The 15,933-nt window shown below is 30.9% G+C and overlaps 1 long non-coding RNA gene across 1 annotated transcript; it reads left to right on the forward strand.

Moving 5' to 3' along the window:
• The first annotated feature begins 2,000 nt into the window (after positions 1–2,000).
• On the forward strand, positions 2,001–4,643 carry LOC134681631 (uncharacterized). Its single transcript, XR_010100648.1, has 3 exons — positions 2,001–2,364; positions 3,263–3,338; positions 4,102–4,643. It is a non-coding gene; the product is annotated as an uncharacterized LOC134681631 (long non-coding RNA).
• The last annotated feature ends 11,290 nt before the right edge of the window (positions 4,644–15,933 follow it).

Raw genomic sequence — 15,933 nt, forward strand, 5'->3', positions numbered from 1 at the left:
TCATGTATGGTCAACTTTTGCATGAGTGAGTTTAAACCTTATTTTCTTAATAACTTTCTTAATTTGTAAGCAAACAATTTTGAGGATTTTTTAAATTAAAAATATGTAAGTACCGACGTTCTTATAATTAAGCTTGTAATTATTTTGGGGACTGATAGTCTAACAGCCATAGCATAGACACTGTGCTGTACTTACACATTGATATCAGGATGAGTAATACTAAATTCCTGATAATTAACTATACAAATACTGTAAATTTAACTAAGATAAAAAAAAATTATAATTACCCAACAAATACCGCGGATAACATCAGGAATAGTCACACAAACAAACAAATAATTGTACACAAGAAACAACGGAGTACACTAGAGACTGAACAACACCAACCCCACCAAGAACTGGGAATGATCTCAGGTGCTCGGAAGGGTAAGCATATCCTGCTCCACATGTGGCACCCGTCGTGTTGCTCATGACATTACAAACTCGATAAATAGCTGAAGATGCTTAAATTCTGAAGTGAAAAACATAATTGTTACGTTTGGAGGACGTGATTTCTATAAATGGTCGGTATTCCCATGGGCGATTGTTGTGCCCTCTTATTGTCGTCTTGATCCTTTATTCAAATCAGGCATAATTCTTTATAGGGGAAGTTCTTCAGAAGAATGAAAAGAAGCAAATCATTATCCTTAGGCTACAAGTTCTGCTATATAGATTATAAGTTTTGTAACTATGACAAACGCATCTACCTATTCGAACTTGATATAAAGGGCAAATATAAACTATTAAGTATATTCGATATCTTGACTTGCATCTAGAAATGGACAGCACGGATCAGTTAAATACCAATATTTATAGCAAAAGACACAATTTTAATTGCCAATGAATTCCTCATTTCTATGTAGCATATTTCAGTAGTGCCTGTATATTGAGTATATATCTCTCAGTTGATACGATACTCCGGAGCGTGGATTTCCTATAATGATTTACTTGATAGAGAGTAGCTGCTTACAATGAAGCTTTTAAGCCCAGTGTTCCAATTTGCGAATTGTAAAGTTGAAATAATCCCTTCGAAAAAAATACAGACGCCATAACGTGTTGCTTAATTGTTATGGGATATCTTTTTTTTCAAAGATAAAGATGTTCCAATTGCCCTAACGCAGTCCTGTTCTTTTTTTTTATCGAAAGTTACCAAAGGGGATTAAGACGTCGTCGGATATTTATTTACACATGGTACAGTTGAGCAGTATCTGATCAACCTTCCAGTAATAATTATGTCGCCACCAATGTTTTGTTAAGTCTTTAGTATAATATGTTTTATTTTGGTGTGTTTTGTATACTGTTGTTGTTCCTTTAGATCGGTTGTTGTTTCTTTTTACCATGGCGTTGTAAGTTGGTTTGCGTTAAAGTGTTCCTTTTGTATCATTCGTCTCAATTTTATTGGAGAAAAGGGCAGTCGCAGAAGACGTGCAAAACAGAGGCAAATTTTTTCAGAATAGTTTATATCAGACAAAATGTGATATAAGTAATGTAATCTGATATAAATTATTGAAGACCTGTTGGTGACCTTCTGCTGTTGTTTTTTTTATGGTCGGGTTGTTGTCTTTTTGACACATTCCCCATTTCCATTCTTAATTTTATATAATATATTAATTAACAGACTGATGATTGAAAGATACAGTATACTAGTATATCGTGATCAGGCAAATAAAGATTGTTAGGTTTCAAGAAATGAAACAATGTGTTTAAAATTTCAAGCGCATTCGGGGATTAAACCTTCATCGATTGGTAACACCAATATTCGAATAGTTAAAAGTTAGTTATTTATAAGAATTAAACTAGAAAGGAGCTATATGCCCCAACGGATCATTAGAAATATAAACGAATTATTTTCAAGTTTCAAAGTTATCGAGCACAAATATTGACTCGTTAATTCACATTTCTCATGCGCTTAGTCCAGACGATTTTCTTGGCCAATTTTCAGAGAACCGCTTAAAGTCAAGTTCAAGACCGATTTTTACGTGGTCTTTTTACAACTCCATGCTGCATCTTTATTGAATGTTTACTGTGTATGAACCTGCACATCTAATTTTGGATGTGAAACTAGCACAAACCTGTGTGTATTAAAACCACATCTAACAGGGTATCCTCGTTAATTTGATATATATTACACATGTTGTTTGATATTTATGAGCCAACAGCCATTAGTCAATTACTAATAACAATAATTGATATTTTAATTATGTTGAAAAAATAAACCTGGTTATGCAGATATAACTACACTTTTAGGGTCAGGAAAAGCAGGCAAATGTGTCAAGAATCATAATCAAGAATTATCCACAGTCGAAATTGGATCCCCGTTTTCAGGTTTGCTCTTCTTATTATCTATGAGTGATGCTTACAAACGAGATAATGTTCTTTTCCGAATTAAACAGGCTTTAATTTAGTGTTATAGTTTGACTGAGCTTTCGAATCTACGTTCGACATAATCAATTTTGATATTTTAATGTTTAATATGATTTACTTTCAGCATGTTCAGTTAAGTCATGTGTTATACAATTATTGCTTGTTCTTAAACGTAAAACGCACAGGATAATGTGTACATTTAAATTGATACCTTTTAAATATCAAAGAATAATTTGAAAATTCTGCAAATTAAGGTATTCTTTATGTATTTGTAATAAGTTTATTTCTATTCATCAAACTTTTGCTTGTTTTCTATAAAAAAAATATTCCTTCAACTGTAAAGTCGTGAGAATTTTATCATATACAGTCGATCTGTTAAACATGCAAGTTCTTTGTCGCGTACGACTAATCAAAAAGGAATTTTGTATATAATATTGATCATTCCTAGAACATATTTAAAAGAAAAACACGGGGCATTTTTTTTTTTTATAAAAAAAGTTTAAAAAAATAAAACACATAATGTTTTAATAATTTATATTTAAACATATTTCAGAAAAGTGCTCACATTAGAATGAAAGCTTATATCTCAATTTTTCTAAAGTGTTTTGTATCTTATCATAGGCAAAAAGCAGCCTGGACTGCGTTTGGATTCGGATTATTGTCTCTTCGACGCATTCCCCATTTCTATTCTCAAATTTATTACATGTATTATATTATGAAATTATTATCGTGAAACTTAAATGTTTATACACTCGATTATTTTTGAACTGATTGTTTATGTTATCATTGTAAAACTTGAAATTCAAATTGTATTATTCCATGATTAAAGTCACAAATATTTTTTTTCTTTATTTCAAAGGAGTTTCTGTTGGGATATCTGTGACTTTTATTGTAGTTGTGTGCATCATCGTAGTCGTTGTGATCATTCGACGAAGGTATAAACAAAGATTTTCACCATTATATCTTTTAAAATATGACTCTTTAAAAAATTATTAGAATAGTAGCTTGTTTAATTACAAATAATCGTGATGAATAAGGAAACAATAATTCTGTTTTATGTTACCTAAGACTAACATCTTTTACAGGCAAAATATTCGGGTTTTTTTTTGTGATTATACTTTTTAAGGAAGTAATAATTGTCCAATATTAACACGGAAAGTTGTTGATTGTATGTTCTCTTTACAAACCAAAGTAACAAATTAAAAAAAAAAATTGGTACACTTAAATAACAAAATATACGAACTCTCAGGAAAAATCAAAAGGGATATTTCCTTAGCAAATAGCCAAACCAAAAGGTCAAACACATCAAACGCGGATAGAACAACTGTAATACAAAGTGTATTACATTTCGTTTTATAGCTGGGATAACCTCTTAATTGTATTAAAATCGCATACAAATTCATTAGGTTAACAACATTGTTTAAACAGAACTAACAGATATAAAAGTAAAAATTTGAAACAAAGTAATAGATATAAGAAGGTGTGGTATAAGTACCAATGAGACAGCTCTCCATCCAAGTCACAATTTATAAAAATACACCATTATAGATTAAAGTATGGTCTTCAACATGGAGCTTTGGTTCACACCGTTCAACAAGCTCAAAAGGACCAAACAAAATAGTATACGTCTTTACAGAAGTATTCATCACAAATGCAGTAACAATAACCTACAGACCTGATATTCACTTTCTATTGCAGGTCGGTAAATATATATCACAAAGAAAATAAGGAATCCCTCAGAAGAGAGGGAGAAGAAGTTAAAAGACAGGAAACTAGTTTGACTGAATATACAAGTGGTGCTCCGAGATTATATGACCACACCCATGACTTGTTTGAATCTGATAAATTGAAATGTTGCTCTCTAGACGGTAATTTACAGAAGGAAACTATAGCATCTTTCACAAATAAAAAAGAACAAAGCAGAAACCAGAAGACCGGTTTCGATGAATTTACAAAAAATGAACCGAGATTGTCTGACCACATTTACGAGCTGCTAGAAATTTCAGGATATATCACAATGTCAAATGTGTCTGTTCCTTTTGCAAAATGAAGCAAAGAAAAGGCATGAACAAGGATCAATACGTGGATTTCGTAAATAAAAGTTTACTATGGTGGTTCGCATTTAAACTCACAATATAGTTGTTCTAAACTAATATGCAATTAAGCATCAATGATTAAAGCAAATATACTTTTAACTAAACTATTAGTCAAAGTGCTTAATGATTGAGCTTCCGTTTGTCCTTAATGTTTTATTTAGTGTAACTAGGGATTTCGTTACTGTAAATTATTTAAAACTTTCACTAATTTCTTTCATAGATACAAAAACTTGATTATTTAATGTGGTTGTATCTGTAGAAAACTTATTTAAAGCGATATGTTACATCCAAAATTTTAATGTTATATTGTACTAAAAGCGCGGAAATCACTAAGTGATCCGTGTTTACATATCGAACATAATTATAACACAGTCACGTAATAGTTAAGGCTATCTTATCAAATCAATATTGTTATTGGATCGTTGAATATAGCTTAAATTTGCATCAATATCGATTTTTTTCATCAGCAAATTAAAACATAACTACATTTATAACTTTTTTCAACAAACTGTAAAAACCCGAATTGTAGAAATCGAAGTAGGTATAACTGATTTAATCAGCAAGCAACTCCCATAGATCTTCCTAGAATACTAGTACCCTTCTCATAAAAAGTAAAAACACAAAAATACTGAACTCCGAGGAAAATTCAAAAATGAAAATCCAAAATCAAAAGTCCAAACATTGAACCTGGTTTTATAGCTAGCTTAACCTCTCACTTGTATGATAGTCGCATCAAATTCCATTACATTGTCAACGATGTATGAACAAAACAAAGAGTAAAAATGTCAAAATAGGGGTACAGCAGTCAATATTGTGTTATCATCTTGATATCACTATAAAAACAACAAATGTAACGAAGAATCACAAATAGGCATACATCAAATTTAACATACAATGTACTCATTTTTCTTTTCTTGTACCACTTAATTTATGTATATAAAGTCTACCCGTAAAGGAAAGAAGGTTTTCATTGCTGGAGCAAAAATGCGCGTTTGAAATTCGTACAGGTAGACATAAAAATAATTTTGTCTTTCAAAGTATGAAGGCATACATACATGCATCACTATAAAAACAACAAATGTAACGAAGAAGCACAAAAAGGCATACTTCAAATTTAACATACTCATTTTGCTTTTCTTATACCACTTAATTTATCTATATAAAGTTTACCCGTGAAGGAAAGAAGGTTTTCATTGCTAGTGTAAAATTGCGCGTTTGAAATTCGCACAGGTAGACATAAAAATAATTTTGTCGTTCAAAGTATGAAGGCATTCATAGTCACGTAAAGTTGATATAACAAACAACAGACTCAACAGTAAATGTAATAATAATAAATAAAATGATGTGTGGTTCAAAGTATGACGGGCTTCATACGTACAGTTTCACGTCAAATGTATTACATAAAAAACCGACTTAACAGAAAAAGTATTATTATTGAATAAATTAATTTTGTCATTCATAGTATGTCAAGATCCATAAGTAAAAGTAATTTAAGTAAATGAAATAATTTTTTCGTTCAAAGTATGATGTTTTTATACATCCACATAGTCAATTCAAAAGAATATCTCAAAAATTGACTTAACAGTACAAGTAATATTAATAAAGACTACTATAACACGTTTTTAGGATGATAACCAACGTCAGTACGCAAAATCTATACTTCAAGACCATCTTGTATTATTTGTGAAGTTGATACGGAATATTTATCAAGGAGTTCTCGGTATCTTCCGATGAACTTGTTTAGAAAAAGGACGAGACGTTCTTTGACATACCCCTGGTTCAACAACTTTATACTCAACTCAGTGTCTTTTTGTATCATTGCCATGGAAACTAGAGGAAGTTTATACAACGCATCGTAAATATTATAATTCTGAATTTATTTCTTACTCATGATTTTGATTATAGTTACGAAAGTCTCTTGTGTGCTTGTTTGCAGGATAGCGTAACACTTTATAAATTTGTCATAAATGCAATTAGAACTATAAATAATAATTTGGAAAACGTGTTTATCGATTCGGGCATACTTCAAATATCTTTTTATTAAACCATTAAATACACATCCATAAAGATGTTTGCCTTTTATATTAAGATTCGAAATTACATTAATAGCCATTGATTTGTTTTGTGTTCTCTCTTTAGAAAATAAAAGTCTTTTGTTTATATCTTCCTGGTTATTGTAGTATGATGAAAGTTACCATTGTACTACAGAACAAATTGTTTCCATGGGAAAAATTGTTATTGGGGTCATTTATTCTTCCTCGTCATTAAGTTCACTAAACTGTTCATAAACTTCAAGTTGTCTTAAAATGTGCCGTAGTTTAACATTTCATATAAGGATAATATATTTTATGAATATTGTTACAAATGCAGGCAAGTTTTTTTAACCTTTTAAATTCAGCATTTTGATGTTTTAGTTTTTGTGCAATTTGTTTTGTTTATAGTCACAAGTTTTTAATGAGCCTTTTACTGGTGACTTATGTTTTAGTGGTTAACTTTTCTATAATTTAAAGAACCCTCTTATTATATAATTGATTTATTTATAAATAATGCCATAAAATTCACATCACATTAAACAATCTTATAATCAATATTTGTCTACCTACAATAGCGAGGCTGATTTATATTACATATCATAAAAAGAATATATATAAATGCTTTATTTTCTAAAACTTTAAGCAATAACTGAAAAAGCTAATGACAAGATGAATACATTTATTTACCTATCACAAAATTAAATTGAATTCCTCTGTTTGAATAACGATTATACCAATTAAAATTACATAGTTTTTATGAAAGTGCATAAATCTAACGCAAGGCAGAAATGAGCAATAAACTTCCAAATACAGCTGCGTTATAGTCGTACCGTATAATTATACTTAAATGATTATTATAAACTAGAACACACCCGTCAAATCGCTAAATACAACTTTTGGAGGTGCGCCTGTCAGATGCGGAACGTACAGATAAGGTTATAAGTAAAAGGGGAATATATATTATAATATCGGTGTCGGTATTGGATTCGACCCGGAACTTGTTAATTATTGGCAACATTAATTATGTGGAAAACAACAGGGTCTGGAGTGGTGTAATTTTTAATCAACACTATTGTCCTATACTAGCTACAAATAAAGTTAAATTCTTGGATTTGTCGTTTGGACCTCGTTATTTTAGTATTATAGATATAAAGGACTAGGGGCTATAAGGGCCATTTTTGGCCCCACCCCCAAATTTCATTTAATTTGTCATGTTGTAAGTCTGTACCATAGACCTTCTGAAAAAATTTGAAATTTGGGTCTAGCTCGCTTATTCTGTTGCCTAGCAACCAATATAATGGAGGAGTTAAACTCATCAAATATGATTAGTATACAGCTTTAATATATCTATATTTGAAATTAAACCTGCTTAGCATGTAGTAAACTTTACATTTATACACTATTTAAATGTTACATAGTTGAATGCACATTTTTGCCAAATTCACTGTTGTTTCTTCCTAGCAACACATCTGTGCCCATGGCAACCGCAATTTGTTTTCTATTTTACAATATTTAATTTTAAATATGTTGCAACAGAAAGGCAATTTAAGATGCAAATTGTAAAAAGAAACAAACTCCAAGGTAAATATTGATGGGAAAAGCAATATTGAAACATCAACAAACAAAACAAAACACCGGCTATTGCTGATATATATATAGATTGTGCATCTAGTGCTGGGTGGGTTCTCACTTATCAGCGACAAGAAGAATAATATAAAGCCCAGAACACATATTTCGCGTTTAGAAATCTTAATAGTAATTATCTTAAATAAATATATACTGACACATGCATTAAAGGGTGTTTTTAAATTTCAGTGTAAGGGTGTTTTTAAATTTCAGTGTATGTCCATTACAGTAGATATGTTTCAGGTAGGGATAGGGGTTGGAGGGGGCACTCCTATTTACAAGGTGATAGAACATGCCTCTGGAATAGTTCACCTTTTTAAGCTTAAAATAAGTGAAAAGTTGAGAAAACTATCAGATATACATGTATATGATAAGGACAATAAAGTTCTCATAACTTCTTTGACTGTCAACTTGTTTGGTGTTCCTGCTGAGTCTTTATCAACCATTTTTTTTTTAACTTTTGACACTTAAGTATTACTCTTTTACATAAAACCAAATAAACCAAATCAATATGGGAAAAGGTAACTTTTTTTCATACGCAATAAATGAAAAGGTATATTTAAAATTTAAAAAAAAATGAAAAACAGGGTGAGGTAACAAAACTGCGACACCCCTATCAATTAAGTATTGCAGTTCACCTCATCCCCACTCCCTCTAGACATATGTAGAGGATCGTTAGAGTTGACTTTTCGAAAATCATCTTATTTTATTATTTATTTCAGACGTCCAGATTTATAACCATTTCATTCTATAGAATTACAAAACTGGAACATGCTACTATCTCAAATAAATCCGTATTCTAAAAAAAAACTTCTATATTCATTATATATATATTATTTGTCTTGTTGTAGTTCTTGTCAATATGCATAGTTTATTTTTCGCCTTCACTGATCTCGTGTGTCGTGTGACTCGGTCTTTGATTAGCATGCCAATATTCATTATACATGTACGTCAAAATAATTAAAAACAAGAATGTGTCTTTAGTACCGGTACTTGGATCAGAAGCGGATTTAGTGGGGGCAGGGTGAACCCCCCCCCCCCTTTTTGGGGAAAACAATTGGTTGCTTATAGGGATAATCACTGAAGCGTGATTAAAGCGGACCCCCTCTTATGTCAGTTAGTGGGCCCCCACTTAAGAAAATTCCTGGATCCGCTACTGTTGATGCCCAAATCGCAAGAAAAACAAAGGCCAGGGAATCCTAATTGTGACAGGTGCAAAAATCGGCAGGCTTAAACATGTTCTTTTGAGATCTCAAACCCCTCTCCCTTAACCTCTAGCCAAAGAAGAAAAAACAAACACACAACAATACGCACAGTAAAATTTACTACAAATGAAGTCTGAGTCTGATGTAAAATTCAACTACCTTGACCGAAATCTTAAACCTGAAGCGAGACACAAGGGCGATCCGACAAACAGACGCACAGACCAGAAAACATAATGCCCACAAATGCAACTTAACAACAAAACCGGGACACATTTTAAAAATTAAACTTTATTTTTACGCATGATTATAAAATTATTGAAAACATAATTACCTTTAAAAAGGTAACAGACATACAGACTTCAGGCACTTGTTTCTATGCATGGGAAGGTCAATTATCCATATATATATACATACATTCTACCCAATGCCGTTTCCTTTCACTTACCATCAACTTATATAGAACTTGTTCTCTGCTCATTACCAACAAAGACACATCCAATCAGAATATAGGTAGTTTCATTTTCAAAATAAATTTCATGTTTCTCGAAAATTATGGAAATTAAAGCAAACTAATCCCTCCCCTTTTACTAACATATACCATGCCCCGGGTTCCAGATTTTGAATTGATAATAAGCAGAAACATAAGAAATATACAGATTTTGTTATATTGAAGGTCTTATTAAAATTTCACAATTTCATAATTTCAAAAAAAAGTTGTTATGACTCCTTCACACATGAAGTTCATTGCTTTCGGATTTTTTAAAAAGAAATTTAACTAGATATACTTACGGAAATAATGTAAGGAATACACGTTATATCCATAAACTAACAATAAAAAGTTCCTATAGGCATAAGAATATCTAAACTAAACTTTGTCAGATGAAAAGGTCCAATTTGGACGGCACATTTCATCTTTTTATTGCTCCGTTTGGCTATCAAAAAGATTTTTTAACCGCAGTTTTATATGTATAAACTTGTCAAAATGTTAAAATTTGTAATTGGTGCTAGCATGGTGCGGTGGTGAAAATTTAGAAAAACCATCCAAATTTCTGTATTTTTGCTTATTTTCCCAATTATGACGTCATTTGCACCTACCATTGTGACGTCATTAAACCTTTTTTTTGTTAGATAAAAACATTTTTCTTAAATCATTGACTCATATTCTAATAATTTATGGAGAAAAATCTGCTCTGTTAGAATTTTTACTATCTTGTAAATCCGGGGCCATTTTAGGCCATTAAAGCCCCTACTCCTTTTATAAAAAAACAGTTTCTTCTTTAAAAATTCATGGTAAAACGTATGTTTTAAATACCTCTAGTGTACACTGAACCTCACAAGTTCTACATTGACTATCGACTCCCTGAAGACAAAACATAATTTAAACTACATGACTTTGTAAACATTGAGTTTTATCAATGGGAACGTAATTAGGTCTTTCCACTTTTCTGTGGAAAGACCTATTGTTTTTCTTCTGATTATTTTTTTTTTCTTCCGCCTAATTTTGTTCTTGCGATAAACATTTGTTTCGCAATATGTCGCTTAGATATTTTGTATATGATATCGAACAGTTTATGCGCTTTTGAAATTTACCCTGCGTAAACGAATACTTTTCTTTGTAGGAGTTATCTCCCCAAACACTGTTTTCCTTGTTATCGCATCTCCTTCGCAACCGTTAAAGATTATGACAAATTTATTTTACAAAATTGCTCGTTATATCCTTCGCATGATTTGTCCTATTTTGACCGAAGCAATATGACCGCTCCATATGAGAGTTATTTCCCCTTATGCATCTGATATAAGTGATATGAATTTCTATCTTATAAACCATAAGTGATAAGACCTAGGATCTTTTGATTTGAGGTCCTTGGTCCCAAAAAATGAAAATTAGGTCAAGGTCAAAGATCAAGGTCATATTCTAATATTTGAATTTGGCTTATTTTCACTTATATCCAAAGACTGTATAAGATATCAACAAATTATTTTTACTAAATTGTTAGTTGCGACATGTCGTAAGATGTAAATTTTGATTGCAAGCGTACGTTGAATGTAAAAGGGAGTTTTCTCCCCTCTTGTATTTAAAAATACGCGTTTGGTGATATAACTCATTAACTAAATATAATTAAGGCCTATGGTCTTTTGATTTGAGGTCCTTGGTTTATGACCTTGAAATTGATCTCAAGGTCATAGCTTAATTTGACGTTCTAGATTTTGACCTTTGCTTTTATTCTATATGTATACATGATAAAGATATACAACTTTTAGAAAAAGGTATCAAACCATTTAACCTTGAAAAAAACAACCGGAAGTGACTTTTTGTAAAACGGAAGTAGCTATTTTTTGTACTTTATTAATATAAAAGTATATAGAACCAGATATTTTTGGAATCAGTGTCAAGTAAATATTGAAATATAATCGGAAGTAACATTTTTCAAACCGGAAGTAACAAATTATCTCCCTTATTTAAAAAAAAATGTATGGAAACAATATATTTTTGGAATCAGCTTACTAGAAGCTATCATTTGACGATTGAAATGACATTTTAAACTTAGTTTCACAACTTTTCATATCAAAATACATTGTTTTGATGGAAAGACCTTCAATTGTTCTCTGAACAATTGGTTTTTAATTGTATTTAGTTTACGTTTGATTAACAATAAATACAACACTGAGTTTATGTCAATGAGAACACGGCCTTAGTATATGCATTTATTTACTAAACTTGGCTTCAAATACTTGTTGTCCTTTTTTTTCTATCTTAAAAACAAAACTGTATAATAAAAGAGATGATTTCGGCTTCTTTATTATGAACTTTCAATTTCTAAGTAGAATTATGCCAGCAACGCCTTCACACGGAGTATATATCTCCAAATTGATACGATATTCCCGGGCTTGTATTTCCTATCATGATTTCCTTGATAGAGGATTGCTACTCACAAGGTAGAATATTAAAGAAAATAGAACTACACACAAAAACAAATTTAACAATATAAAAGTTATTCAATAAGCTTTTGAAGAGTAAGTATATTGCTTTATACTACCAGCATACTGTCATCGATCAAAACATCTATCAGTCAAATAAGGTAAGTATCTAGAAGGTATATAGAAATGTTAGAAAATAAGCAATTATCAGATTATGTTCCGGTAGATTGTTGACCTTCAACAAATATACAACCAATAAAAACAAACTGATCATCAGTTATAAATGAAATCAAGGATTGAGAAACAATTATAAAACGTTGTATATATCTGTAACAGGTAAAACAAATCATATCTAACAAGCATTACTCGAGAAGATTACAAGTGTTGCAAAGACAGTATGTTATTTCGGTCGCATTAAAAATATATACACATATACGACGTTGATTCGACCTTGATACTGTCAATGCTTCATACGAAAAGAACTCTGGATTAATGTGTAGGTAGTCACCGGTGTAACAGTTATTATAGCTTTTAGTTTGTTGACCATTTATCAAACTCGTTATTCTAACAATTGCAATAGAAATAACTAAAGAGATTTACACTCAAATTACTATTTGTTTGAAAATCTCATTGAATTTTTTTCAGATGCCAAGTGTACGTTTCCGGCAGACTTGAGGGGTTCTTGGATAAGTGCAGACCGAGGATCACTAACCTTTGAAGCAAATACACTTTCTGGTTATTCAATACAGCTGACTGAATCAACTGGTTCGGTAGATTTTAATTGTCAAACTCTATCGAATAATCGGTATCATCTACGGTTTGGTAAATATCTATCACAAACAAGCGAACAAATAAATAATTCAGTGAATCTAAACAAGAACAATTTAAAATGATCAATGCTAACAAAGCAACACAATAATGGACAACACTATTACCCAAATGAAAGGACTAAAAAGTTGACAAATTTACGATGCAATATAGAGACAAATAATTTTGAAATACCAAGTAGCAGCGTACTTCCAAAACTTTCAATTATTTTTACATTGTATGTCGTGTACACTTGTAAAAGACAAGTCATAACCGAAAACGAACAGTGAACATAAACATGAAACCCTGTTTGTTTGTGGTTAAGTTATATACATCATATAAATACTCACTTATGATGTGAGAATATAACTGTACCATGTAAATATGGGATAACATCGGTATAGGAAAATAGATGGCCCTTATAATATCATGTAATACAAACTTCTGTCGGTCTCTGTTGATAGAAATGCGAAGACAGATTATGAAATATATATTGCAATTTTGAAAAACTAGTCAAAATATTTATCTGATGTGTTTTTGTCAAAGAGAGGCAAAAGATATCAAAGGGACAACGTATACAAACATTATACATGTACAAACAAGACAAATCAATCATATTTAGTACATATGCCACAACTATATATATAACACTATATAAAAGATGTTTATTTATAATCGTATTGATACGTAAACTTAGTTACTAATTTCACATCAATAAAGAATTATGGTTAATAAACAAAATTAAAAGCTAAATGTGTAGGTAAAATACTAAATACTTATAAATCTTTCTTTTTTTTTTTTATCTTTTCAGCGGTACTAAAACGTTTAAGATTTTTAGTAATGGTGATAGTTTTAGGCCACATATATGTCTGGAGTTTTACAACCTGACATCTGAAAAATATTACTACCATGTTGTCACAGGTAAGTTCGTGCGTGTGTGAATATGTGTGGAGAATAAACATATTTAGCTTTTCAAAATTGTTTGATATGGGTGTGTGTGAACGACGTCAATTTTTTAGCAATCAGTTTGAAATTTATAAAAAGTCTGTTTACAAAACCAGGGTGGTCACTGCCTCTTTTAAATGACTAAATGTACAAATACCAGTCGCTAAACTTATTATAACTTACTCATACTCATATACATGCAAGCAAGCAAACAATGACACACGAATATACACCTGTTACAGATAGCCGCCTTCAATGCTAAAAAAGCAAATAGTATTATTTTGACTTATTCGTTGAAATATCCCTTTTCTATTTGTTGGATCAATTTTAAGCGAAGACGCAGATAAACCTACTTTCTTAAGATAAGATTTTGTAGTTCAAACTCGCAACCTCATAATGTAAGTTTCTGTTTTGTCGTTTTTCTCCCCTTCTATTTGATTTGTTTCCCTCTGTTTTAGTTTTTAACCCGGATTTGTTTTTCTCTTAATCGATTTACGAATTTCGAACAGCGTTATACCACTGTTGCCTTTATTGAAAGACCAATCATGTATATGATGATAAGAAACAGTGAATATGTACTTTATATGTCTTAGGCAAACATTCATATAAAACTGAGAATTATTTCCTTTTTTTATTCCAGTTACAGAACCTACGATCAATGACAGAATTTACACAGATACAAGTGTAAAAATCGTTAAGCACAGAGATGTGTGTAATAGACATACCCCCTTTGAAGCAGGAACGTATATTATGCTAATAAAGGACGGTATGTTTTTAAGAAAATACTGTTTGCTAATATTGTATCGACACTAAAAATTGATTTATTCCTAACGGACTTTGGTTGTTCCTTTTGTGATACGTAAGTTTATGATTATGTGTCTAACATAGTTGTTTGCAAGGTCAACCAAGAATGAAATTTAACACTATCCACAACCAAAAACGTACATCTATCATGTCTATAGTCACAAAAACAGACAACAGTTACGCAGTAAAACAGAAGACAGTATTAAACAGATAAGACAATCCCGTGTAGGTTGCATAACCTTAAAAATATATGTGGAGTTTTTATCTTCAGTTAAAAAACTTGTCTAGAATGATTCTCAATAGAAAAAGCATTTTGACATTTTCACTAATTATGTTTGAAAGTTTTGTTCACACATCGTTGTCAATATAATGGAATTTGATGCAAGTGAAAGTTTTTCTACCTATAAAACTAAACTAAATCCACAAATTTCTCCATAGGAATATGCATGGACATAGTAAGGATTATGACAATTATCATCAATTCGTTTGATGTGTTTGGGAGTTTGAATTTGCCATTTGATGACTTTGAACTGTCCGTTTCGATTTTTCCTCAGAGTTCAGTACTTTTTGTGAACTTACTTTTTACCAAATCTTACAATATATATTACATATTTAATAGTAAAAACAAGTGATTGTTGTTTTTTTTATTTAAAATCCCCTATTGATGGCCCATTTATGTTTTATGTGGAATACATAGATATCAACCTTACCATGCTAACATTACTTTCTAACAAAACCAAACAAAACTAATTATGAGAAATTCAACTTATTTATCGTCAACTTTAAAACATGGGCAAAACCGTACAAATAATGTTATTTTTTTGTATATTATATTAAATGAGAAGCTGTTATAACAAATCATGCGACGAAGAGACCAACAATCTTCTGTAACCACCAACAATTAGTTGTCAAAAAAACTAAAAAAAATATGCAAATGTCTCTTAGAAAATGTGTACGTATTGTGTAGTGTGAACAGCTTTACTAAATATTACTATTTTCAGCATACAACAATTTTATTTGAGCTAATAAATCCCTAAAATAACAAAATACCTCTTCGCATTTATTCATTTACGACATCACAATTTAACTTTTATT

This window comes from Mytilus trossulus, chromosome 8 (genome assembly GCF_036588685.1).
Source record: "Mytilus trossulus isolate FHL-02 chromosome 8, PNRI_Mtr1.1.1.hap1, whole genome shotgun sequence".
Taxonomy (NCBI): domain Eukaryota; kingdom Metazoa; phylum Mollusca; class Bivalvia; order Mytilida; family Mytilidae; genus Mytilus; species Mytilus trossulus.